Source organism: Chiloscyllium punctatum, chromosome 36 (genome assembly GCF_047496795.1).
Source record: "Chiloscyllium punctatum isolate Juve2018m chromosome 36, sChiPun1.3, whole genome shotgun sequence".
Lineage (NCBI taxonomy): Eukaryota > Metazoa > Chordata > Chondrichthyes > Orectolobiformes > Hemiscylliidae > Chiloscyllium > Chiloscyllium punctatum.
This window is the reverse complement of record NC_092774.1, coordinates 61,348,992-61,372,195: the sequence shown is the minus strand read 5'-3', so window position 1 is coordinate 61,372,195 and position 23,204 is coordinate 61,348,992. Positions and strand designations below refer to the sequence as shown.

The window sequence follows — 23,204 nt, the reverse complement described above, 5'->3', positions numbered from 1 at the left end:
TGAGCTTTGCTGGAACACTTCTGCATGCCTGAGACAGAGATGTTAGCCAGGGAACATGGTGGTGTGTTAAAGTGACAGGCAATCAGAAGCTCAGGGCCATGTTTTGCGGGCAGAACTGAGATGTTCTGCGAAGGAGTCATGCAGTTTATGCTTCATGCTACGTTGGGGGCACGACACTGTGAGCAGCGGATGCAGGAGACCAGATTGTGGCAAATGTGCAGGTAAAGTGCTGCTTCACCTGGCGGGTATGTTCGAGCCCTTGGATATTCAGGAGGGAGCAGGTAAATGGCAGGCGTTGCACATTCGGCAGTTGCAGGGGAAATTGCCTTGGGACAATGGGAGGTGGGTGTGAGGTGTTGCGAGCGAAGGAAGAGTGGATCCGAGGTGAAATCCCTGCCCATTTACCTGCTCTCATATATAAATCCGTGAAGTTGTAAGAACTTTCCAAAGAATGATTCAGTACCATGTGACTCACGAACTAATTTGTATTCATGTTCCGGGACCAGCATAATTATTGTGTCACAGCAGCTGCAGGCCATCAGCGGGGGCTCGCCTTATGACGTCATGGTGCGGCTGGAAGCCCCGGGACAGTTTATCAAAGAAACCTCCCTGTGGGTCAGGGCAACCCTGCATCGGGAAGCACTGAGATGGCCAACCACTATCCGTTAACATGGGGAATACATCTCCACATTGCACAGCCTCAAAACAAACTTCCCGTTCTTCCACTTAAAGTTCAAGAGCCCTCAAATCGAAATTCCCCAGGTACGTTTCGAAGAATGTTTCCAGGTGTTTGCAAAGAATATCTATGAGCACGTTGTTAAAGTTTGAACGTTGCAAGTGATGAAATTGTGAGATTACAGTTCGAAAAAACAATGTGGGAATTTAGGCAGAGTTTATATTTGCACGTGGATGATATGTCTGTGGGTGCGTGATGGGAGCATAACCCAGATGGGAAACCATCTCTCCTATTCGCTCAATGTCGTCTTTAGCAGCTTTCCCACCTAACGGTGCTCTGTGCTGCACCTCGTCTTCTCATCTGCTTCCCAAAAACTTTGACATAAATATTTCACGTTGATATACAGGACCAATGTTAAAATGACACACTCGTGGAGGTCTGCGTGGTCTTCTCCTGTTCTCTGTACCCTATGTTGCGGAGGGCAATGCTTGTCACTGGTCACTTCGGTGTCAGAGAAAAGTTTAGAAACAAAACGGTTGAATTATCTGCCAGTGGAGAGAGTCCCGCTCCCGGGAACAGGACAAACAGCAGCAGGGAGACAGAATAAGGAACAGCTGTTCTGGAAACTCTTTGCCGCTTGCAATTCTTGGAGCAATGTCAAATAAATTGCACACAGAGCAAAACTCAGTGCGTTCAAGAGGTTGGGCGGGGTGTGCATCTGTTCCTGGTGTGTGATTCGTGTTTCGGGCCTACTTCTACGCAGAATTCCGAGAGATCCCGCGTTCAAATCCCAGACCACCCCGCATGTCATGATTTGCGCAAAAGTGCCCGATTATTTTTCTCAAAAAGCAACTTCGCTAAACGAGGTTTAGCTCCCTGGAGTACCAATGGGGCAGAAAGCAGGGAAGTGAAATGATTGGAGACAGCGTTGAACAGGTTCTCGTGAGTGGTGGCGCTATTTGAGGGAAGTCAGAGATGAGGGTTGATTGGAAAATTAGAACAGCTCTCCTCGAAGAACAGAAATTTGAAATCTGGCCTGATTGAAGTTTTCCAAGTCATGTGGGGTCGAGACAGAGAAAGTCATGTAGTCAAACTGCTCCCACCTCTGAAAGGATCGGCAACAATTCGGCAGTGTTTTAAAGTCATGGGGGAAAGAACTAAAAGTGACATAAGAAAGAACGCTTTCGTACAGGGAGTCATTAGGGTCAGCAAATCCCTGTCTGACATTGACAAAGAGGCAGATTCAATAGACGCAAACGGGAATTCGGTGGTCCTGTTTAAAGTAACACTGTGCAGAATTACATAGAGAAGGCAAGAGAATGATACGAATGGACACGCACATTTACTTACGGTGTCGAACCAGCAGAGCGAAGATGGGCCGCATAGCATGCGTCTGCGCTATGACACATGCTGTGATGGGAATGTGGGAAGTTAGAAAAAGTTTATATTTACACACCCTCCATACATCTGCGCAACACCATATAAGACGACAGCAGTGGAGATCTTTGACATCAGTCTCGAATGTGCATGTCACGTGCCAGACGAAAGGCTGAAGGCACCTGTGGAAAACGGTGCCATGGTTAGAAGCAGAGTGGCGCAGCGGCAGCGTGCTGGGTCAATAACCCAGGGTATCGATGGATCAAAGCTATCCTCTGCAATTGCGCAATGTCTCCTTGGGCAGTTTTTCTTTGCAATGATGCTGTGTTTTGTTTTGTATCTTGCACGTACCCAAAAACTCGCAAAACTCACACGGTTCAAGTCACATTCTTTTGGAGGTCTGAGTGGTCTTCTCCTGTTCTTCGTCGGTTTCCTATGAACTGAATCACGATGCCAATGAGCTGATAAAATTGAAACGCATACCTTGCAATTTCGTCCGTTCCCTGCAGTAATTTGCCACACCGGTTCCGACGTGAATGACAAGACGATCCGCATGTCAGAAACCGCATCCCGGGGACAGAATGAAAAGCAGATGTTCTGGAAACTCTTTGCTGCTTGCAATTCTTGGAGCAAAGTGGAATGTATTTCACACTGAGCAAGTATCAGCTGGCTCAGAGTCTCCAGTGTACATTGCTCTCTTTCCCGCCAGCTCAGAGAGAGAACAATAGGAGGGACAAAGGAGTGAATAACGATCCGTGTGGGAGGGTGAATAACTGTTAATGGAGACCGTTAGTGGCTAACAATAAGTAGTGTGTCGTAGCAGACTATGTGATAACAAGTACTTTAGGTACTTGGTTCTTTGCAAGTTGCATCTCTGGTAATTTCAGCACACTTGCCTTCATTGTTCACACCGGGGTAAAAACAATGACTGCAGATGCTGAAAACCAGATTCTGGATTAGTGGTGCTGGAAGAGCACAGCAGTTCAGGCAGTATCCAAGTAGCTTCGAAATCGACGTTTCGGGCAAAAGCCCCAATTGTTCACACCGTTGAGTATAGGAGTTGGGACATCATGTGGAGGTCGTACAGGATGTTGGTGAGGCCATTTTGAGTACTGCATACAGTTCTGGTTGTCCTGTCATAGGAAGTATAGGGGTAACAGGGTTTGGTAAAGATTTACCAGGGCGTTGATAAGACTGGAGGGTTTGAGTTTCAGGAGAGACTGGGACTTCTTTTCCACTTTATTAAGATTTATAAAATCATGAGTGGCGGTGGTAAGGTGAATAGCAATGGGTTCTTCCTTAGCGTAGGGAGCTCAAAACAAGGGTTTTTTTTTATAAGGTTAGAGTAGAGAGATTTACAAGGAACCTGAGGGGCAACGTTTTGACAGAGGGTGGTCTTTGTGTGGAATGAACTTGCTGAGGAAATGGGAGATGCAGGTGCAGTTACAACATTTAAATGATATTTGGATGGATGGACGGAGAGAAAGGTTTTAGAGGGGTATGGGCCAACTGCACAAAAGTCGGACTAGTTTAATTTGGGAATCCTGGTCAGCATGGGCGAGTTGGATCGAAGGGTCTGTTTTTCTGTTGTACACCTCCATGAACCAGAAGTGATCTTATTGAAACCAGTAGAATTCTGATAGATGCGGATGAAATACTCCTTTGTGGGGAGGAATGTCATAGAATTCCAAGAATGTGGAAGAAGGCCATTCAGCCCATCTATTCACACTGGCCCTCTGAAGAGCGTCCCACTCATACCCACCACCTTACTCCGTATTCCCCATGGCCAATCCACACTAACCTGCACATCCCTGGGCACTATGGGTAATATAGTACAGCAAATCCTCCCTAACCTACACCCTAATCGATAAATTATTTTAGTCCACAAAGATAAAAAGCACAAGGATTTAAAAAGTGACCCTAAAAAGCACAAGCCTCAGTAAAAGCAGATGGAAAGTGAGTGTAAAATGTCACTACGACAGGACAGGCCCCACATTCCTTCCCCTCCGTCCCCCAACCTGCCTCACCTTTCACCTCCCGGGCCCAGTACCTTCCAGGTGGCCCCAGAGTTGACACAGGGGCCGCCCCACGACCAGTAGAACTCCACCACCCAGGCGGCCGACGGGTTCCCAAACAGGCCCTTAACCCCATCCGCCTCCAGAATGGTCACCGGCTCCTGTCTGCTGTACAGCCGGGCGGTGTGGCCGTGTCACAGCAGCTGCGCCAGGAAGGCAGCGGTGCCCAGTAACGGGTGTCTGCCCGGGGTCGCACGGCGCCATTTTCCTAACGGCCGCCGCTTCCCCGCTCGAGCAACTTCTCCTCCCAACCACCTTCGTTCCCGCGTGACGTCAGTTCAAGAGGGATGGGCGGGGCCGGGGAGCCTCACCGTCACCAAGCAACAACCACCTCGCGCTGCAACTGCTCATTCACAAAAACAAACTCTCCTGTCTCGGAATATTGTGTACAATTCTGGTCTCCCTCCTGTCAGAGGGGGGACACTGCCACGTTTCGAGGAGCCCTGTCGACATTGTGAAAGCTCACGGCTCAATTTAAAGGGGTACTCCGACATATAACAAAACATCGTCATATCAAATTGGGGAAATCCGCATTTTAATGGGACATGGACATTTTAACGGGCTATTTCTGCAAATAAAGAGATTTAAACAGACATGAGTATATTTCAAAGGGATGTAGTTCGAAGAGATGTTGCCCTATTTATAATCCGAAATATCCCTTTAAGAGACATAGTCATATCTAAAGGGGTAAATATACATTATCGAGGGGCAAGATTGCACCTCGTGGAACATAACACCTTTAAAGGGCTTAGCTACATGTAAAGGGACATTTTTATGTTTGAAAAGACATATTGAAACCTAAAACGACATGGTCATAATTAAAATTACATGGTAATATTTAGAAAGCATGACCATATTGGAAATAGTGCAGCCGCTTTTAAAAAAGGGGTTGGGCTGGGGTGAGACGGTTCCACTTTTAAGAAAATAAGCAAGTTAATACGATTTGGAATGATCTTGAAGAGGTGATGGAGCCAGTAAAAGGCAACGATAATTGCAAAATTCTTGAAAAGAAAATGATTCCAGATATATGTGGATATAGGGAAATAATTCAATAAAAGAGCCATTACAAATTTGATGGACGAAACAACCTCCTTTTGAGACATATAAATGGTAGCATCAATATTGAAGAAGAAATTTCAAATTCTGTTCTTCTCCCAAAGTTTCTGTCTTGTCAAGGTACAATTCAAGCCAGTACAATATGTTATGCCACAATAGGCATTGCTCCTCAATCTCATCTTGTCCTCACCCAATATTCATATCTGCATTGTTAGCAGTCAAGTTTCCAGAGGAAATAAGGCATGAAGATGTGATGCTCACATTCCATGAACAAATTGTGTTGGGGATTCTGTAGTCAAAGGTACAGACAGACGTTTCTGTGGCCAGCAGAGAAAAGGTTGTTTCCCTGGTGCCAGGATCAAGGATGTCTCAGAGAGGGTGCAGAATGTTCTCACGGGGAAGAGGGGTCAGAAGGGGGTCATTGACAACATTTGAACAAACGACACTGGAAGGGAAAAGGTTGAGACTCTGAAGGGAGATTCCAGAGAGTAAGGCAGAAATGTAAAAAGGAGGTCCTCAACGGTAGTAATATCTGAATTACTCCCAGTGCTACGAGCTAGTGAGGACAGGAATAGGATGATAGAGCAGATGAATGCATGGCTGAGGAGCTGGTGTATGGGAGAAGGATTGACATTTTTGGATCATTGGGATCACTTTTGGGGTAGAAGTGACCTGGAGAAGAAGGACGGATTGCACCTAAATTGGAAGAGGACCAAAATACTGGCAGGAAAATTTGCTAGAACTGCTTGGGAGGATTTAAACTGGTACGGTGGGGAGGGTGGGACCCAAGGAAAAAAGTGAAGGAAGAGATCGATCTGAGACGGGTACAGCTGAGATGGAAATGGATAGACCAGACCTAAAAGTCAAAGTTCTAAATTGGAGAAAGGCCAATTTTGACGGTATTAGGCAAGAACTTTCGAAAGCTGATTGGAGGCAGATGTTCGCAGGTAAAGGGACGGCTGGAAAATGGGAAGCATTCAGAATTGAGATAACAAGAATCGAGAGAAAGTATATTCCTGTCAGGATGAAAGGGAAGGCTGGTAGGAAAAAGGGAATGCTTGGATGACAAAAGAAATTGAGGGTTTGGTAAAGAAAAAGAAGGAAGCATATGTCAGGTATAGACAGGATAGATCGAGTGAATCCTTAGAAGAGTATAAAGGAAGTAGGAGTATACTTAAGAGGGAAATCAGGAGAGCAAAACGGGGGCAAGAGATAGCTTTGGCAAATAGAAATATGGAGAATCCAAGGGGTTTTTACAAATATATTCAGGTCAAAAGGGTAACAAGGGAGAGAATAGGGCCCCTCAAAGATCAGAAAGGCGGCCTTTTTGTGGAGCCACAGAAAATGGGGGAGATCCTAAATGAATATTTTGCATCAGTATTTACTGTGGAAAAGGATATGGAAGATAGAGACTGTAGGGAAATAGGTGGTGACATCTTGCAAAATGTCCAGAAGTGCTGGATGTCTTGAAACGGTTAAAGTTAGAGAAATCCCCAGGACCTGATCAGGTGTAACCAAGAACTCTGTGGGAAGCTGGAGAAGTGATTGCTGGGCCTCTTGCTGAGTTATATGAATCATCGATAGTCACAGGTGAGGTGCCAGAAGACTGGAGGTTGGCAAACGTGGTGCCACTGTTTAAGAAGGGCGGTAAAAACAATCCAGAGAACTATAGACCAGTGAGCCTGACCACGGCGGTGGGCAAGTTGTTGGAGGGAAGCCTGAGGGGCGGGATGGACATGTATTTGGAAAGGCAAGAACTGATTCGAGATACTCAACATGGCTTTGTGCATAGGAATTCATGTCTCAGAAACTTGATTGAGTTTTTGAAGAATAACCAAGAAGATTGATGAGGGCAGAGCAGTAGAAGTGATCTATATGGACTTCAGTAAGGCGTCCGACGAGTTTCCCCATGGGAGATTGATGAGCAAGGTTAGATCTCACGGACAACTTGCAATTTGGATACAGAACTGGCTCAAAGGTAGAAGACAGAGGGTGGTGGTGGAGGGTTGTTTTTCAGACTGGCGGGCTGTGACCAGTGGAGTGCCACAAGGATCAGTGCTGGGCCCTCTACTTTTTGTCATTTACATAAATGATTTGGATGCGAGCATAAAAGGTACAGTTAGTAAGTTTGCAGATGACATCAAAATTGGAGGTGTGGTGGACAGTGAAGAGGGTTCCCTCAGAATAAAACAGGATCTGGACCAGATGGGCCAAGGGGCTGAGAAGTGACAGATGGAGTTTAATTCAGATAAATGTGAGGTGCTGCATTTTGGGAAGGCAAATCTTAGTAGGACTTATACAATTAATAGTAAGGTCCCAGGGAGAGTTGCTGAACAAAGAGACCTTGGAGTGCAGGTTCATAGCTCCTTAAAAGGGGAGTCGCAGGTAGATAGGATAGTGAAGAAGGCGTTTGGTATGCTTTCCTTTATTGGTCAGAGTATTAAGTACTGGGAGGTCATGTTGCGGCTGTGCAGGACATTGGTTAGATTAGATTACTTACAGTGTGGAAACAGGCCCTTCGGCCCAACAAGTCCACACCGCCCCGCCGAAGCGTAACCCACCCATACCCCTACATCTACATCTACATCTACATCTACATCTACATCTACCCCTTACCTAACACTACGGGCAATTTAGCATGGCCAATTCACCTGACCTGCACATCTTTGGACTGTGGGAGGAAACCGGAGCACCCGGAGGAAACCCACGCAGACACGGGGAGAACGTGCAAACTCCACACAGTCGGTCGCCTGAGGCGGGAATTGAACCCGGGTCTCTGGCGCTGTGAGGCAGCAGTGCTAACCACTGTGCCACCGTGCCGCTGTTGGAATATTGTGAGCATTTCTGGTCTCCATCCTATCGGAAAGATGTTGTGAAACTTGAAAGGGTTAAGAAAATATTTGCACGGATGTTGCCAGGGTTGGAGGATCTGAGCTACAGGGAGAGGCTGAACAGTCTGGGGCTGTTTTCTCTGGAGCGTCAGAAAGCTGAGGGGTGAACTTATAGAGGTTTACAAAATTATGAGGGGCGTGGATAGGATAAATAGGCAAAGGCTTTCCTCTGGGATCGGGGAGTCCAGAACGAGAGGGCATAGGTTTAGGGTGAAAGGGGAAAGATATAATGAGACCGAAGTAGCAACTGAATCACGCAGTGGTTGGTACGTGTATGGAATGAGCTGCCAGAGGAAATGGTGGAGGCTGGTACAGTTGCCACATTTAAGAGGCATTTGGATGGGTATATGAATAGGAAGGGTTTGGAGGGATATGGGCTGGGTGCTGGCAGGTTGGACTAGATTGGGTTGTGATATCTGGTCGGCATGGATGGGTTGGACCGAAGGGTCTGATTCCATGCTGGACATCTCTGTAAATCTATGCTTTTGTCTGGCAGCTCAACTTTTGTATATCTATTCCCCAGGGTGGAGGAAGTCCAAAACTAGAGGTGTTTCGGCTGAGAGGGAAAAGGTTTAAAAGGGACTGAACAGGGTAACGTTTTGACGCAGAGCGTGGCATGTGTTTGGAATGAGCTGCCAGAGGCAGTGGTCGAGGCTGGTAGAATTACAACATTTAAAAGGCATCTGGATGGAGGTCTGAATAGGAAGGGCTGAGTGAGATATGGGCCAAATGCTGGTAAATGGATCACTAGGTTAATTTAGGAAATTATGTTGTCGGCGTGGACCGAAAGGTTTGTTTCTGTTCTCAGCCACTCTATGACTGTATTTCTACATATTCTGAACCAATTTCACAAGACTTAGGAATAGGCCATTCCAAGCTTACCGGATGTCCTCAACTGTCACCTAACCGCGCAGATTTCAATGCAATTTTCAGAAAAATGTCTACAGCTTTTTAAAAACATTTGAATGTGCTTTCAGACATTACTGATGTTTCTGAATACATCATTTTAGCTATTCTCAATGTTAAAGGTCAGCCATTTCTCACGCTTCCCTTCCCCACGCCCACCCCAGGTCGCCATCACCATCCATTCTCTCTCTACCATTAGAAGGGTTTGATACAGAGATCAAAGAGGGCTCGAGGCACAAGAAAGGATGGGGGAGGGTACTCAGAGTGAGATTGGACGGTGGGGCGCAGAGACTGGGGGAAGAGAAAGAGAGAAAATGGGCAGGAGAGCAAAACATCGGGGGTAGAGAATGCATGGGGGTACACAGGGTGGGAGCAGAGAGAGAGAATGTGGTGAAGAGGATTGGGGAGGAGAGAGAGAATGCGGAGTTGCAAAGTGTGAAGTGAAAGAAATTGGTTCCAGAGTGTGGGGAGAGAGAATGGACAGGGGCAGGGAGTGGGGAGAGAATGGACGGGAGCAATGGGTGGGGAGAGAATGGACGGGGGCAGTGGGTAGGGAGAGAATGGCTGGGGCGCAGTGGGTGGGGAGAGAATGGACAGGGGCAGTGGGTGGGGAGAGAATTCATGGGAGTAGTGGGTGGGGATGATTGAACGGGGAGCAGTGGATCAGGACAGAATGGACGGGGCAGTGGGTGGGGAGAGAATGGACGGGCAGTAGGTGGGGAAAGAATGGACGTGGTCAATGGGAGGTAAGAGATTGGACGGGGAGCAGTGGGTGGGGAGAGAATGGGCGGGGCAAAGCTTGGTGTGAGAATGGTCGGGGTAGAGGGTGGAGAAAGAGAGCAACAATGAATGACGGGAGAAGGTGGGGAGAGAAGGAATGGATGGGGGCAGCGTGTGGGCTGTGAGAGAAAATGAGTGCAAAGGGGGGACTGGATTGGGGAAGGCAGAGGGTGGAGCGAGAAAGGGATTGAATGGGGACAGAGGGTGTATGAGGGACTGGACAGAGGGCAGAGGGTGCAGAGACAGAATAGACGGGGTGGGGAGAGTGGTATGTGTGGGAGAGAGAGAGAAGGGACTGGTAAGTAAGGGTAGAGAGAGAGAATGGACAGGGGATGCTATGGGTGGCGGTGAGGGAATGGACAGGGGACGCTATGGGGATGATTGGATGGGGAGGTGAGAATGCATCCCACCCACTCCCAGCATCCCCTTTTCTGCACATGTGCAGTGCAGACTTTTCTGAATGACACGAGAGACGAGTCTGGAACACTGTGTGAGTGCAGTCACCCTCACATCCTGGCATCAGCAAACCACTGCCTTTCTGTTTTAAAAACTAAATAAAGATGTGGGCTATATACTAAGGATGGCGAGATATGGCTGAGAAACTGAGCAGAAGGTCAGCACTTTCAGGAGAGGGGAGCTGGGCAAAGGCAGGAGGATGGAAGGATGAATTTGGGTTGGAATCCATTGAAAGGTGGAAGAATTGAGAGACAGAGATTTCGGGGAGAAGATAGAGAAGGTTGCCTTGTGCAAACCAAAATTCTCTCATCCTATTTTCTGCCCTGCACTGACAGCAGTGATCTGTTTTCTCACGTTATTAGAAGAGGAGGATTTGCTTTTCAGGCATGGACAAGAAATTTAGTTAGGGCTTGAATATCTGCAGTGTTTGAATCCAGGAGGGGAAATGTTTGTCTGCAGGAAATGATTTCAAATATCAACATGCATTGAGAATCGCCGTGAATACACGCAGCCTGCGTGGGAGTGCTCAAGGGTTCTAATTCCGGAGAGGACTTTAATTTTTCAAGGAAATGTGGATTAGTGTTCTCGCTATAGACGAGGCCTTCATTGGATCATTGAATCTGCCGAGTAACAACGACCCCTGCCCCGTGGAAACTCTATGGGAGCAAATTGAATTCCTCAAACTGATTGTAGTGTCACCATGATTGGGGAGAAGCCAATCGATTGCCGAGAGCTGGAGAGGGGATTACTCGCAGCGCCAGGGACCTGGGTTCAATCCCACCCTCACAGTGACTGTGTGGATTTTGCACTTTCCTACCCCTCCCCCCACCCCCTGTCCGCGTCGGTTTCCTCTGGGTGCTCGCGTTTTCTCCCATTTTCCAAAGATGTGCAGGCTAGAGTGGATTGGGCGTTCTAAATTCAGGGATTAGCTATGGGGTTATCGGGTGGGTCAGGGGGTGGGGTATGTTCTTCGGAGGGTCAGTGTGGACTTGGTGGGCCAAACGGCCTGTTTCCACAGTGAATCCCCCAACGTGTCTGCAGCCTGGCTTCCAGCTCCATCTCTCTGTGCCGATGCTCCTCCAGTATGTGTATTCCTTCGTTTCCAGCACCTAGAACGTCTCACCTTCTGCAAATCGAAAGACAAGTCCCACCCTGCCCTCTCCAATGTGCGTTGTGTAACTGCTTAATCATTTTTAGTGGCTAAGCAAAGGCTGATAGCCAAGTTCAGAATCCAGGAGGATGGCCTCAATCACGACCTTGGGTCATTTCACATGACAGGTAACCCCACTTCACTGTTACGCTCGCTCTCTCTCTCACACACTCTCTCACACACGCTTACATACTCACACGCTCGTGCAGAGCCTTTCCGATAGACATGCTCTCTCTCAGACACACACTAACACACCACCCCACTCACACCCACGCATACATCTTCGCACATGATTATACTCCATCACACACACACTTTACCCAGCATGCACACGCACATACACACACTCTCTCTCTCATGCATGCACTCACACATTTGGGGTGAATTTGCATTTGCAGGATTATACAGTTGGAAATAGAACCAGTCTGACTCAAGATTGGGATACAGACAGACTCTCACCTCATAGCTTTCATGCGTTGTTTGATGTGAGGTGTTACCTCCTTTTATAAAACATCAAGTTTCCTGGAGAACGTGACTTAAAAGAAGTTCTGGAATGTACATATTAATGAACTGAAATCTGCAGCCCATTTTAAAAGATGAAAGATTTAACAGCAATCTAGGTTTCTTCAATACATCACTTATGTTGAATGACACTATAATGTTTTTGCGATATATTCTGTGTCTTGTGATTCTACACCACAGCTACCTGAAGAAGGAGCAGCACTTCGAAACCTAGTGCTTCCAAATAAACTTGTTAGAATAAACCCTGGTGTTTGTGAGATTTTAAAACTTTGTTTCCAGTGAATACAGCCCACACCTCCCACCGTTGCTAGTAAACTTTGCAATGCCAATGAAACAATGAACCTGAAGTCCTGAAAAAATATACAATTTGTAACAATATGAGCTACTCATTCACTGGTCCTTCTGAGACATGACATTAGTGCTGGAGGCTGAAAGAAATGAGCAGCTTTAAAACAAAAACCTGTTGGACCTCACAGAGTCTAAGCCGGGCGGTAAGTTCAGGTAACCTTTACTATGACGCTATTTTGTTACAGCTTCAGGTTTCCCCAGGAAAAAGGCTTACAAAAAGTATTTTTTAAAGAAAACACCTCCAGCTCAAAATGCACCCACTCTCCCCTCCCCACATTCTTTGTTGGTCAGCTGAGTTGTCCGTTTGTAACTGGATCCCTGGTACAGCCGGGTAAAACATGCAGCTGGGATGACTGAGTGAACCCTTTCCCGCAATGGCAGTTTCCTTCACTAAAAAGGACATGAGTGAATCCGATGGTGTTTTTACCCCCTAAAAGTGATTTCATCCTTAGATTATGAAGTCCCGATTCCTGACCGAACTCTAATTCTGCCATCTACCGCAGTGGGATTCGAACCTGGGACGCCCCAGTGCTGGGTTGATTGGAGCACTTAGCCATCACGCCTTCCATCCCCTTGTGCCGGCACGTGAACTCGATAGTGCCTCCTCAGGTGGGAGGAGCAGGTGAACCCCTTTTGGAACTTACAGCAGGTGAATGTCCTCCCTCCAGTGTGGACCCACTGGTGGGTCAGCAGTGCAGCTGACTGAGTGAACTCTCCCCTGCACATGGGGCACGTGAATGGCTTCTCTCTGTCTGAACCCCTTCCTGCACACTGAGCAGGTGAACGGCCTCACCCCGTTGTGAATGCGTCTGTGGGTTTCCAGCACGGATGGGGAAGGGAATCCTTTCCCACAGTCCCCACATTTCCACGGTTTCCCCATTGGGTGGAGCTTTCCTTGTGTTGCTCTGAGTTTGAAATTACAAACAGAGCTGGGACACAGTCTTTCCCACCGCAAGGGGTGTGATTTTAATTCCCCAATCTGAGTAAATGGTTTCAAGCACTTTTCACAGTCAGCGCACCGAATCTCCCTCACTCGGTATCTCAGTATTCTCCCTGCCACACCAGTGTCCAAAGTCTCTCAAGCAGACAAAAGTAAACATTTCTTCAGGACCATGGGGGCAATGGATGACGCATCTGACTCCACCTACTTGTTTCAACTGCAGCTCACAGCTTCTTCACACATCCCAATTAATCTTCCTCATTGTCATGAAACCGGCGTATGGTTACAATTCCTAATCTGCAGGAATGAGAATCTTTTCACTGTCTCGCGTCAGTAAATGTCCCTGAGAACATCAGAGTTAAGTCACAGCGCTGTCAGAGGAGGGGAAGCTGAAATAACCCACACGCTGCTCACGGGCACATTTCACTTTCCCCAACACACCGCCCCAACCACTGCGGCTCTTGGGAGTGGAAAGGGAACAAACACCAAAACCCAGTCTCAGCTTTGTAAATCATCAGGAAATAAGAACACTGTACATCCCTTCGCGGCTTCCATCCTGGGCTGACAGCGTTGATTTTTAATAGACAATAGACAATAGACAATAGACAATAGATGCAGGAGTAGGCTATTCTGCCCTTCGAGCCTGCACCGCCATTCAATATGATCATGGCTGATCATTCCTAATCAGTATCCTGTTCCAGCCTTATCTCCATACCCCTTGACTCGACTATCTTTAAGAGCTCTATCCAATTCTTTCTTAAAAGAATCCAGAGACTGGGCCTCCACTGCCCTCTGGGGCAGAGCATTCCACTACTTCTCTGGGTGAAGTAGTTTCTCCTCATCTCTGTCCTAAATGGTCTACCCCGTATTTTTAAGTTGTGTCCTCTGGTTCGGCACTCCCCCATCAACGGAAATATGTTCCCTCCTGCCAGAGTGTCCAGTCCTTTCATAATCCTATACGTTTCAATCAGATCCCCACTCAGTCTTCTAAACTCAAGGGTATACAAGCCCAGTCGCTTCAGTCTTTCCGTGTAAGGCAATCCTGCCATTCCAGGAATTGACCTCGTGAACCTACGCTGCACTCCCTCAATAGCCAGAATGTCTTTCCTCAAATTTGGAGACCAGAACTGTACACAGTACTCCAGGTGTGGTCTCACCAGGGCCCTGTACAGCTGCAGAAGCACCTCTTTGCTTCTATACTAAATCCCTCTTGTTATGAAGGCCAGCATGCTATTAGCCTTCTTCACGACCTGCTGTACCTGCATGCTTGCCTTCATTGACTGGTGGACAAGAACACCCAGATCTCTCTGAACAGCGCCTTTACCTAATTTGATACAATTGAGGTAGTAATCTGCCTTCCTGTTCTTGCCACCAAAGTGGATAACCAGACATTTATCCACATTAAACTGCATCTGCCATGCATCTGCCCACTCACCTAACTTGTCCAGGTCACCCTGTAATCCCCTAACATCCTCATCACATTTCACCCTACCACCTAGCTTTGTGTCATCAGCAAATTTGCTAATGTTATTGCTGATACCATCTTCTATATCATTTACATATATTGTAAAAAGCCATTTTTAATGGCTGTCCAGTCAGTGTCGATTCGTTTTGGCTGAAAAAATCTTCCTTATCTCATCCCAGCATTTCTTGCCACAAAAAAAACTGTGCGGCAGAGTTCATGTATATATTTCCTTGTATGGTATTTTGTAAATTACATTCGTTTTCTGGTTGCTTGTATAGCGTATTTCAGGTTCATTAGCCGCTGTTTAAGTGTGTTGGTAGGTTTGTGGGCCACCATGATGCTGAGAGGGTTAAGTTGTCTGGACATCATTTCCCAGATGTCTTTAATGTAAAGTAATGTGGCTAGGGTTTCTGCAGACGTTGTTTCTGCTTGTGTCAGTTTGTTGATGTGAAATCGGCACACTGGGTTTATTGGGTCGGCAAAAGTGAGGACTGCAGATGCTGGAAACCAGAGTTTAGATCAGAGTGGTGCTAGAAAAGCACAGCATGTCAGACAGCTTCCGAGGAGAAGGAAAATCGACGTTTCGGGCAAAAGCCCTTCATCAGGAATAGAGGCAGGACCCCTCCAGGGTGGAGAGATAAATTGGGGGTGGGGTGTGCTGGACCAAAGGTAGCAAAAAGCACAATAGGTGAATGGGGTTGGGGATGAAGGTGACAGATCAGAGAGGGGGGTAGAGCAGATAGTTGGGGATGGAGATTGGCAGGTAGGCGAGGTCTTGAGCACAGCGCTGAGCTGGCAGTTTGGAATTGAGGTAAGGTGGGGGGAGGGGAAATGAGGAATCTGATGAAGTCTACATTGATGGCGTGGGGTTGAATTTATCCCAAGTGGAAGATGAGACGTTCATCCTCCAGGCATCGGGTGGGGAGGGAGCGGCGATGGAGGAGGCCCAGGACCTGCATGTCCTCGGCAGAGTGGGAGGGGGTTTGAAATGTTGGGCCATAGGGCGATGCGGTTGATTGGTGTGGGTGCCCTGTAGATGTTCCCTCAAGCGATGTCACTTAATTCTGCGAGCAGTCTCCAGTCTCCCCAATGAAGAGGAGACAGTATCAGGAGCAATAATTACAAGAAATGACATTGTTGGAGACACAGGTGAAAGCCTTCGACCGACCACGGCCCGGATTCGATTTTAGGGAAGGGAAAAAATTTTCAGTAGAGCTATTAGGATCTGTCGGCATCTCCCTGGTGGTCTAGTGGTTAGGATTCGGCACTTTCACCGCCGCGGCCCGGGTTCGATTCCCGGTCAGGGAAACCGTTTTCAGGTGGTTTACAGGCTACCTGTTCTTCTTGAATGCTCTGTACAGTCATTTTTTGATCTTCGCAGTTCCTGGGTGCTGCAGTGTGTCGTGGCTCGTTGAAATCGTGTCCTGATTCAGATTTGCTTGTATGTGCAGTGGTGATTGCTTCTGTAGTTAAGTTCTTGGTTCGCGTGTGTTGTTTTCCTATAGACGCTGTTTTGAATTTACCATTGACTGTTCGCTCGACTGTGACATCTGGAAATGGCACTTTGTTGTTGTTCTCCTCTTTTGTGAATTTTATGCCAGGAAGGATATTGTTGATGGTGTTGTAGGTTTCCTCTAATTTGTTTCATTTTTTGATGATAAAAGTTTCATCGCTGTACCGGAGTCAAAGCTTGGGTTGGATCGTTGGAAAGGCTGTTTGTTCGAGTCTCTGCATTATTGCTTCTGCGAGGAATCCTGACGCTGGTAGTTTCAGGGTATTTCGTTGATTTGCTGGTAGGGCTTGTTACTGAATATGAAGTGGGTGGTAAGGCACAGTTCCCCGAGCTTGACAGTGCTATCTTTGCTGATGAAGTTGATGCTGTGTTTGTGTCTTTGGTTGTTCGAGTAGTGTCTTCAGTTTTCTTTGGCCACGTTGATGTTAATGGATGTGAACAGGGCTGTTATGTCAAAGGACAACATTATTCCATCTACTTCTGTCTCAGTGTCTTTGGTGTTCAGGAATTCTTGGATGGAATAAATGGAGTGGAGTGAATCTTCGACTAGGTGTTTTAGCCTTCAGTGCAGGCCTTTGACTAGTCTGTATATTGGTGTTCCAAGCAGTGAGACTCTGGTCTAAGGGAGGTTCCTGGTTTGAAGGGGAGGAGATCAACAACAAAGTGCCATTCCTTGATGTCACAGTAGAGCGCAGAGTCAATGGAGAACTTCAAACTGGCATCTACAGAAAAACAATGCACACAAACCAAATCCTTAACCACAGAAGCAATCATCCCAACACCCACAAAAGAAGCTGCATCAGGAGATTATTTCAACGAGCCACTACACACTGCAGCACAGAGAAACTACGAAGAGCACAAGTGAAATACGTATATAGTGTATTTAAGGAGAACGGGTCCCCAATAAACCCCCTCCACCGATTTCTCATTGATGCTTTCAAGTTGACTCTCAAAAATTCGGTTTGACCCTCCATTCTTTCCTGTTTGTTTTTTGTGGGTTTTGAAAGCTTTCGCAATCCTCTCACTGAGTATTGGAGTTGGGAGGTTATGTTGTGGTTCTCGAGGACATTATTTCGACCACTTTCGGAATATTGTGTACAATTCTGGTCTCCCTCCTATCAGAAGGATATTGTGAAATTTGAGAGGGTTCTGAAGCACCAATGGGTCCACAGAGGGGAAGAGGCCCTTCTGCTGCCCTGAGTGTGGGAAGGCCTTCAGTGATTCCTCTGCCCTGCTGACGTACCAGTTGGTCCACACCGGGGAAGGCTGTTTATCCGGCCCCAAGTGCGAGATGGCCTTCAGCATTTCTTCCCACCTGTTGAGACACCAGTGGGTCCAAATTGAGGAGAGGTCGTTCTTCTGCCCGATTGCAGGAAGGGCTTTGCTCTTTCTTCCGACCTGCTGGCCCATTGGTGGGTCCACATGGGGGAGAGGTCGCTCAGTTGCGTAAGTGCAGGAAGTCCTTCATCAATTCCTCAGGCCTGCTGATGCACCAGTCCGTCCACACCGGGGAGATGCCATTCTCCTGCCCGAATGTGGGAAGGACTTTACCCGCTCCTCCACACTGCTGAAGCACCAGCTGGCCACACGGGTGGATGGGGTCGGAGGGGGGAGGCCTTTCTGCTGCCCTGAATGCGGGAAGTCCTTCAGCAATTCCTCCGCCCTGCTGAAGCACCAGTGTGTCTACACCGGGGAGAGGACCGTCAGCTGGCCCGAGTGTGGGAAGAGGTTCATGTTTTCCTGCAACTTGCGGAAGCACCAGCGGGGGCACCAGCGCTCCCGGCAATCAGATCCCACCGGTGACGCTGCCTTGAGTCACCCCCAAGGACTGAACCTCCTGCCAGTTCTGACAGTGGGTGCAGTGGGGGAGTAGGTAGGCTGTATTTGTTTTCTTCTGGACTGCAATTGCCTCCCCCACCCCCCACAACCACAACCTCATGGTGGCTCACGGTTGGCACTGCTGCCTCATGGCACCAGGAACCCAGGAATACTTCCATCCTTGGGGGTCTGTGTGCAATTTATGGAGGGTCGGAAAATGGATCTGAGTGGGTTACTCTTCGGAGAATCTGTGCAGATGTGTTGGGCTGAAAGACATGTCTCCACACTGTAGGAGTTCAACCATCATATGAGCTTTGTTTTCATTGGAAACTGCTGCACATTGAGCCAGGGACTGCACATTTCCAAATGAAATGATCCAGAGAAACCTAAGACTGCAAGAGCATTGGAGCAGAAGTTAGGCCTTTCGGCCCATCGAGTCTACTCAGCCATTCGTTAATGACAAATGTAGTGCAGATGAGATTAGCTACAGTGTGGAAACAGGCCATTTGTCCCAACAAGTCCACATCGACCCTCCGAAGAGTAACCCATCCAGACCCATTTCCGTCTGACTAATATACCTAACTCTATGGGCAATTAAGCATGGCCAATCGACATGACCTAAACATATTTGGACTATGGAAGAAAGCAGGACCACCCAGAGAAAACCCACGCAGACACTGGGAGAATGTGAAAACTCCTCACAGACAGCCACGCAAGGCTGGAATCTAACCTGGGTCCCTGGCACGGTGAGCCTGCAGTGGTAAGCACTGAGCCACTACATGTTGCAACCCGAAGTAGGCAAGCAGGAGGTTGGGAGAATGCAGCAAGCCAGGCAGCACCAGGATGTGGAGTAGTCAGCGTTTTGGGTATTAACCCTTCTTCAGGACTGAACCGTTGACTTCTCTGTGAGAAACGATTTACGGGAATGTTGCTGGGGGTTGGAGGGTTTCAGCTACAGGGAGCGGCTGAATAAGGCTGGAAGCTGGATTTGCTCAAGGCTTGTATTTTTAACTCATTTAAATGGTACCTACTGTATGGGGTTATGGTTTACATTAAAACCGGAGGATCATATCAGAGTGTTTATATTTAGCAGTGGTAGTTGGTAAAATGCACTCTCTGGAGGAGCACATTCTATGATGCTGCATTTCTTGCCCTCTGCCCTTCCACCATTTCTTATCTCCCATCTTGAATTTATATTTTTTTTGGTCAGATTTAATTTCATTTTAATCAGACTTGCGATTCACTGTGTGCTATTAATTTGTTTGCTCGAATATTGTAAGTCAAAATTAATGCTGTAATTTAATTTCTGATGTCAGAGTTTGACATCGAATATGCAGGTGTGAATACCAGTAAGTTGTGAAAATAAATCAAGAACTTGTGGTTTTTAACAAAAAGAGCAGTTCACTGATATTCATGGCATTGTCTCTTTTGGGTGTGATGATTCAAATCGGACCAACAAACCGTTTCATGCAGTCATCCAACTGAATAAAAATTTTCTTTAATTTAATTAAAGAAAATAACTCTGGCCGGCTAAGATTTATGCAATCTATTTATAAGATTATGCCCATTTCTCGTGATATGGTCTCGTCCACATTGGGGAAACTTGACGCCAACAAGCGGAACATTTCAGGGAAGAATTCTGGGACTCTAAATCTAACCGACACACCGCCCTGTGGCGGAACACTTTAACTCCCCCTCCCATTCCACCAAGGACATGCAAGTCCTGGGCCTCCTCCACTGCCAAATTCTTGCTTCCCGACACTTGTCGGAAAAACACCTCAACTTCTGTTCTAGGGCCCTCCAACCACATGGTATCAATGCAGATTTCATCAGTTTCCTTATTTCCTCTCCCCCACCTTGTCCCAGATCCAACCTTCCAATTCGACACCAACCTCTTGACCTGTCATTCCTGTCCACCTTGCTTCTCACCTATTTACTTCACCCTCATCTCTGACCTATCACCATCAATCCCGACCTCCATCTATCCATTGCACTCCCATCTACCTTCACTCCAGCCCCACTTCCTTCCCATTTATCTCTCAGCCCCCTTGGGCCACCCTTTATTCCTGATGAAGAGATTATGCTCGAAACCAAGACTGTGATGAAGCGACATCCTCAACAAATAGGAAATAGCTCCCAAGTCAGATTTCATCCCCTCTTCTGTTTCCCAGTTCTTTCAGAAATAAGGAATGTCTTTTCCTTCCACTAGAAAGTGGTCTTCCACTTTGTGCTGTCTGAAGTGTTATCCCTCACCACTCCTTCAGACACCTTTTAAGAATCCTTTCAACCTGTTTTTCTAACAATTGTAGAGGTGACCAAAAGCAAACATTTCACTCCTTCTCAATGCCCCATTTCTCCTCCTATGAGCCATTTTGTCATGTTGTCTATGTTACAAGCAGCCGAGTGCACTTGGTTTCTGATTTGAAATTTGGCCATTGAAGGGAACAGGATTAATATTTATCGATGGCTAGCTGTGTTTGCACTAACTGTAATTATCCACCAATATGATGTCTTTTGTTCCACCAAAACTGGAAACAATGATCTGTGTTTATATTGCAGTCGGATGTAGAAAATCATCCCAGAGATCTTCACGTTATTATAGTTTACTGAGGCCATGACAGCATTACGTAGCAGTTTGATGTGACTAAAACCTGGATGGAAATCTCTAGATTATGTTGTAAAAATATCGGTATAATGTGATTCACACTGCGCTGTCACCAACTGAACGAAGCGGCTGTGTGTTTTAATCCCTTGATGAACAGTTTGTGTTTTACTTCTCACATTGCGGGAAGCTGAGCATTTACCCAAACAATGGGCACACCACCTCCCTGACACAGTGTTCACAAATCAAACTGACAGCAAAATTCACGTGTGATCGAAAGTTCCCGCAAAGAACTTTCGATACAACGTACTCTTTTCTTCATTTGAAATGTTAGATGTTGATTGTAGTGAGCCTGACGTGATTTGAACACACAACCATCTGATCTGGAGTCAGACGCGCTACCGTTGCGCCACAAGCTCACAGATGACCCAAGCCCTCTATTCATGCTTAAGGGAAGTGATCGCACTACAATGATTTTACGTTCATGTCTGTTCTGTTTCTCCCCCATCTCCTTCTGTCTCTCGAAACAATTTCCAACTCTCTCTCAATAAAAATCTGAAAGAACTGCGGATGCTGTATATCAGGAACAAAAAACAGGAGTTGCCGGTGACCCTTCCACAGAACAGATGGTGATTGGGAAAATGTCGGTTTATATGCAGGAGATATTGTGGGAGGAAGGCGGAGATCAGGACAGAGCCCAAACCGAAGGAAGAACTGTTGGACAGAAAAAGGTGTTGATAACGATCTGCGTGGGAGGGTGAATAACTGTTAATGGAGACTGTTCGTGGCGAAGTAGTGTGGAATGACAGACTATGTGATAACAAGACTTGCTGTGTGTGGAAGGGACGAGGATACTATGGAGTTCAGGTCCTCGAATGATTGAATTGGATATTGGGACCAGAGGGATGTCTGGTCCCCAAGTGCAATATTCGGTGCTCTTCGTTCTGCTGGTGCTGAGATTCGCTGGAACACAACAGCGGCAGGGTGGCATGGTGGGTGGCATGGTGGCACGGTGGTTAGCACTGCTGCCTCATAGCGCCAGAGACCCGGGTTCATTTCCCGCCTCAGGCGACTGACTGTGTGGAGTTTGCACGTTCTCCCCGTGTCTGCGTGGGTGTGCTCCGGTTTCCTCCCACATTCCAAAGATGTGCAGGTCAGGTGAATTGGCCAGACTAAATTGCCCGGAGTGTTAGGTAAGGGGTAGACCTAGATGTAGGGGTATAGGTGGGTTACGCTTCGGCGGGGCGGTGTGGACTTGTTGGGCCGAAGGGCCTGTTTCCACACTGTAAGAAATCTAATCTAATCTAATCAAACCTGAGAGAGAGATGTTGGCCAGGGAACAGGGTGGGGTGTGGAATTGGCAGGCAACTGGAAGCTCAGGGTCTTTTTTGCAGGCAGAACGTAGATGTTCTGTGCAGCAGTCACCCAGTTAAGGCTTCGTTTTCCCCAATGTAGATGAGGCAACATCGTGAGCAGCAAATGCAGTAGACTGGGTTGTGGGAAGTGCAGGTAAAGGGCCACTTCACCTGGAATGTAAGTTTGGCCCCTTGGATAGCGAGGAGGGAATAGGTAAATGGGCTGGTGTCACACATTCGGCACTTGCAGGGGAAAGTGCAACTCAACCTGCAAGTTTACTTTGAGAAAATCCTGGACTTGAACTCCCAAGTCTCTTTGCATTTCGGATTTCTGCATTTTCTCCCCATAATCTTCTGTTCAAACATTGACTATCTATGTCAGGGCAGCACCAGTGATTTCCTGACATATGGATTGTATTTGGGGATATCAAGGAACGTCAGGAACTGTGAGTACCTCAGGAGCAATCGTTATTCCTGGGGGAGGCAGAGAGGAATGTGGTGTGGTCCTGTAAACTCCAGAACTTTGAAAACTTCAGAGTCAGCAATAACTCTTTCTGGACCAAGAAACGAAAGGGCCAATGAGAAACTGCTACAAGGGAGTTAACAAATAACATTTATTAACTATCACTGGGAAGGAGGAGGCAAAACAATGAGCAGTTCCTTTGGACAGATGAGATAATGGTGTTTAATAACTGTGTGACAGAAGGACAATTAATTCTGCCTGTAGAAGGAACGCCTTGGCATAAAGGGGTTAATTGCAGGACAGGCTGTTTCAAACAGGTGGAAAACCCTCTAAGATAAGAAGGCAAGCTACAGACCTGAGGTCTCTAGAGGTGTGGGGAGGTGGTATCAAAATCTAAAGCCCAGCACACTCACGCAGCACTACTCTGCTTCTGGGCTCTCAGCAGCTGGATTCTGCATCAGTTTAAGGTAGGTCCTATATCTCTGACAACATCGGTACACAAGGTAGTGAAGAAAGGTTTCAGCACACTGGCCTTCATCAGTTAGGGAATTGAGTACAGATGTTGGCAAGTTATGTTGTAGTTATACAGGACGTTGATGAGGCCGCACCTGGAATATTGTGATCAGTTTTGGTCCCCTTGGTGTTCTGACTTCTGACTTCTTCAACTCTGGGTTTGTGTTGAACTTGATGGGATACTTTGTCCAACTCAGCATGTTTAAACAGTATCTCTCAGAGGGATTCATCTGAAACTTTTCAGTCGGTGAGCTCAACAAGATTGAACTATTCAAAGTTACTTGGACTCTATTTTAAA

At 47.1% G+C, this 23,204-nt stretch overlaps 2 non-coding genes across 2 annotated transcripts; one reads left to right on the top strand and one right to left on the bottom strand.

Annotated features, from left to right (window-relative positions):
• The first annotated feature begins 15,878 nt into the window (after positions 1 to 15,878).
• Positions 15,879 to 15,950, top strand: trnae-uuc (transfer RNA glutamic acid (anticodon UUC)). Its single transcript has one exon. It is a non-coding gene; the product is annotated as a tRNA-Glu (tRNA).
• Positions 15,951 to 20,922: 4,972 nt separating this feature from the next.
• trnaw-cca (transfer RNA tryptophan (anticodon CCA)) lies at positions 20,923 to 20,994 on the bottom strand. Its single transcript has one exon. It is a non-coding gene; the product is annotated as a tRNA-Trp (tRNA).
• Between the last annotated feature and the right edge of the window lie 2,210 nt (positions 20,995 to 23,204).